Consider the following 5,035-nt stretch of genomic DNA (forward strand, 5'->3'; position numbering starts at 1 on the left):
GCACACGCTCCCCTCCCCATCTTATTCTCACAATGTGCTTTGGAAAAACCCTTAGAACTGCACGTAGGCAAGGTAATCTGTGACCAGGAGAAAGAATAACTTGTTAGCAGACAATTTACGTCCTCTGCCCAAAACAGTTCTTTCTGTCCCAGATAAGGAAGTAACTGATGCGGGGCCAGCCCCGTGGCTTAGCGGTTAAGTGCGCGCACTCTGCTACTGGCGGTCCAGGTTCGGATCCCGGGCACGCACTGACGCACCGCTTGTCCGGCCATGCTGGGGCAGTGTCCCACATACAGCAACTACAGGGATGTGCAACTATGACATACAACTATCTACTGCGGCTTTGGGGAGAAAAAGGGGGAAAAAAAAGGAGGAGGACTGGCAATAGATGTTAGCTCAGGGCCAGTCTTCCTCAGCAAAAAGAGGAGGATTGGCATGGATGTTAGCTCAGGGCTGATCTTCCTCACAAAATAAAAAAAAAGGAAGTAACTAACGTTCTCTTAGATTCCTCAGGAATGTCACATTCAGCATATCTGAAACTTTTTGTCTACGGAAAGGTGCCCAATGGTCTGTGGTCATCTATCGCCTGACTTTCCTGAGCCCCCTCCCCAACCCTACTTGCCTTATATAAGTCATTTCCAAATCAGTCCCCTTTAAGATGGTTTTTCTGGATGATAGTCCACCATCTTCCAATCAGCTAGCTCATCGCTTAATAAAGTTCTTTCTCTACTACTGCCTGCTTGGCCTTTTATCTTGAGACAAGCAGATCAGGCCCTTGCTCAGTGACAACAGAGTGGCTAGCTGGGTATCCAGGGCCCTGGGCTCTGAGCTGCTTTCTTTCACGGGAAACAGGCCAGGGCCTTGGCATGAAGTCCAGGGATGTCCTCAAGGCAGTGGACCTTGGATTCGAGTCCCAAAGGTCCGCTCCTCAGTCCTGTGACTGTGCCCCTCCTCAAAGTCAGAGGTGACAGTGGCACCTGCCCCCGGAGCAGCAGCGCAGGTTAAGGAGGTCTGTCTGCTCCCGTTAGTGTTATCCCCATGGTGAAAGGGATCAGATAGCCTGGCCAAATGGGGACGTCATCTGACCTCCCTGTGTTTGTCACCTATGAAAAGGGGACAGTGACTTCTGTCCCGTGGAGGTGTGCGAGGGCCATAGTAAACAATGCATGGGGAGGTGCTAACACAGGGACTCCTGGGCTGGAATTTGAACCCAGACCAGCCTGACCTCAGAGAGCACACCCTCTCCACTCTGGGAGACGTGTCCCAAAAATAATCGAGTAAATTCTTTTGAACTGGGAAGGCTGCTATTGCTGCCTGCTACAATTTGTAAGCCCACCTCTCTCTGGATGAAGCCATAGTTTGTCGTTTGGTCCCAAGACAGAAATGGCTGGATACAAAGAGACAGAGAACTGCAGAGGTTCCTGATTCCCTGCCACTGAAATGTAGACGCAGATCTGCACGTCACCCTCTCATCAAACAGTCCTGAACAATAAACCCAGTATCACTCTCAAGGCGAATGGGGCTAATGTCAGGGACTCACCAGGGGCTGGCAGGCATTCCAGCTGAGCTCCACTCACAGTCTCACACGCCTGACTGGAGACAGAGAAACTCACTCCCCATGGAGACTGAGTCAGAAGGGACGTGACAGGGAGGTGCAGGGGATGGGCTGGAGGAGCCACTCCAGGCCCGAATTCTTGCTGGGCTCCCAGCCCTGCAGGGCTGATGGCCACAGTCAGGAGCGGAGGGATCAGCGGTCACTGCAGAGTTTCTCAAGGTGACCCAGGAACAGAGCCAGGATAGCTGCACGTGGCCGTGGGGCTGTGGCCTCCTCCTGCCAACATGCACCTAGGGTCGGAGCTGCAGGGGCCTGGGAGACGTGCCACTAGCTGTCCAGCTCCTCAGGACAGGGTGAAAACAGACACTGAGCTGTTGGAAGCCCCACACCGACAGGCATGTCCAGAGGGCCGAGCAGGGGCTTTGTGGGGGCCTCTCATTGTCTCTCGGGCTGACAGGCACCTGCCTTAGGAGAGGACCCTCCACTGTGGCCCGTCATGCTTAAGAACAAAGGATCCTCCTGCGACAGGGAGGGTTCCTTGAGGCTGGCGCAGGCTGTTTGTTTCCCGAGTCCCCAGATGGTGTCAGGATCAAGCACCCGTGTGCTTTGCATGCAGTACATGGGCCAGGTGTTTGAGAACAAGGCAGACACTGGAATAGGGAGGCTGAAGGTGAAGGACGTTGACACCATGGCTCCCCGGCATGGAAGGCAGTATTCTCCATGCTGAATGACAGAGCCGGCTGCTTTGCTGTCACCATGGACCCCAAGAACAACAGCCTTTGAAAATGGCGAGAGACAGGCTGTGTTGGTCATCCACTTGCCTCCCACTGGAGGCCATGATCAATTGGTGCTGTCTGCCCAGGACAGGACAGGAGTGGGCAGTACACTCCTCACACCAGGGTGACAGCTTTCTAGTGAGGGCTTTCTGCTGCGATGATGGTCCTCCCTGGTCCTTGTGTCAAAATGGCCACACCAGCACCCTGGACCCCAGGGGAAGTGCTGCCTAATTAACAGTCGTCTCCCAGAAAAATACTAACCTGGGATGTTCCCCCAAAAGCAGACCCCGAGACAAGAATTTGTGGGAGGGGCCCCTGGAAGTGCTGGTGAGGGAGTTGGGTGGTGGGACAGGAAGGGGGAGCTCGGGTGCCTCAAGAGCAAAGGGGCTCAGGCCCCCAGGGACCCTCCGAGAGACACGTAGGAACTGTCTCTTCTAAGGCATTTGTCCACTTTCCTTTGTGGTTGTGGCTGCTGCTTCACCCTTGAAGGCAAGAAGCCTTGGCCCCAGAGCCACAGTGGTCTCCAGAGTGGGCAGAGGGGCCTGGGACCACCTGCTTCAAACGGGAAAGGGGAGAATCCCTTCTTCACTCCCTCAGAACTGACCAATGACGAACAATCAAAAAGAGAGAGAAAAACAAGACAGAGAGGGAGGGAGTCAGGTTCCTGGGGGAAGAGGACAGTCTCAGGAACAAAGCAGGCTGCATGTGGGTGAGGTCCTGAAGACCCCACCCCAGGACCCCCCAGATCTGCTCCGCTAGGCTCAGGAGGGGAGGTAGGAGAGGGAGCAGGCACTTACTGCTCTTTGCTCCAAATGTGATCTTTTGGCCCCAGAATACTGGTAGCACTTGGAAAATGTGGAGAAGGCCAAGGTGGCATGCAGAGCAGCCTGGGGGACAGAGGGGCTAAAAGTCCAGAATTCCACCGAGGGCACGGCCCAGAACATTTACCTATCGACCTGCGTCAAACCAGACAATGTGCCAGGGGGCGAACTAAACCCCTGAGAATTACCGAACCTCCTGCCAGGGCAGGGGCTGAGCCAAAGGATCCCAGTCCCAGCTGACTCCTGGCCCAGCCTCCCAGGGACCCTTTCAGATAATTCTGCTCAGTGCCCAGCACTGCCTCACAGGTCTGTCTGGAGAATTGAGAGCAACAATCAAATGGAGAGCTAACATACAGTCTCGCTAAGTGCCCGGCTGTTTATGTCCCAACACATTTAGTTCTCACACCAACTCTACCAGGGAAGTGCTGCCTTTATGTCCACTTGATGGTGGGGAAACTGAGGCACAAAGAAGCACAGTCAATGCTCAGTAAGTGGCAGAGCCAAGATCTGAACCAGGGTCCAATTCTTAACTGCTGCATGAAGTATCAAATATTTAAAAACCAGCCAGTGTAGAGCACAGAATTCTGCATATGGTTTCAGACTGCTATCAGTTTTTCATGCATTGTGCTAGAAAACATTCCAATACACGGCCTCCCTGTGCCTCAGTTTCCTCCTCTGTAAAATGTGGATAATAATACCTGCTTTATGCAGGTATTAATAATACACACTGCTTTATGCCTTGTCCCTAGCTGCTATTCTGGGAGACCGTTCGTCTTACACACCAGTGGGCCCCATTCTTTTTAATGGGCTGCAAAGCATGCTGGTGTCTGACAAAGCTCATTTAATTGTCCCCATTGGGGACAGTCTGGTTGTTTCTGGTCTCTTCTACCCCTGGGCGTTTGCCAAAACAAGTGTGAGCATTTCTTTGGGGTCATCTTCTATAAACAAGCCCTGCCAAACGTCACGTGCATTTAAATCTGAAATAGATATTTCCTGATTACCTCCAAAGTGATTCACCAGCACACACCCAACCTTTGCTAGGAGGGGCTTTCTCTGCCTTGGAGGGGCCTGATTCTTTACCTTCAAATAGTCCACGCGTACTATGGAATAATTAGAAAATGCACTTTGGCAAGAAAAAAAAAGTTCCCATATCCAGAGCAACACTACCAGTGAACCAACATCATGGTGTAGACCTTTCCAGATTTTTAATATAGAATGCCCTTATTTTTATTGATAGATCATATAAAATGTGTTCTATATGTATGTTATATAATTTTAATACAATGATGGATTTGCACCTGTACGCTCCACTGTCACTTGTCACTTTTTTATTTCTGAATAGCCCCGTCCGTGTGCGGAGCCCTCTAATCCTTGGGGCTGGGTGGCCAGAGGTAGGTAAGACGAGGGGCCAGCAAGGTTAGCGACAAGTCAGAGAGCTTTGCTTCATCCCACGGAACCATCTCAGCCTTGGGAGTCATTACTGCGCCTATTTTACAGATGAGGAAACTGAGGCACATCACGTGACCCATTGGGGCAGTCAGAATCGGAAACCTTACCTGTCCATCAAAATCCTGACTGTCCCAACGAAGAAAAAAACTGCATTACTTCTGGGACTCCTCGGGCGACTCCGGCTCGAGTGCACCCCCCACCTCCCAGCTCTTCGCCGGCAGCAGGAGCTGATCTCCGCGGGACCCACCGCCCCGCCCCGCGCCCGCCCCCGCCCCCGTGAGACCCACCGCCCCCGAGTCCCGCCCCCCCGAGCCCGCCCCATCTCCACCCCTGCCCCACCCCCCGCAAGTCCCCTCGACTCCACTTCCGGTCCCGGGAGGAGCCGTCGCGGCCTCCGCAGGTATGTTCCCTCCGGTCCCCCACCCGAGCCCCAA

This window comes from Ceratotherium simum, chromosome 30 (genome assembly GCF_057802395.1).
Source record: "Ceratotherium simum simum isolate JZ-2026a chromosome 30, ASM5780239v1, whole genome shotgun sequence".
Taxonomy (NCBI): Eukaryota; Metazoa; Chordata; class Mammalia; order Perissodactyla; family Rhinocerotidae; genus Ceratotherium; species Ceratotherium simum.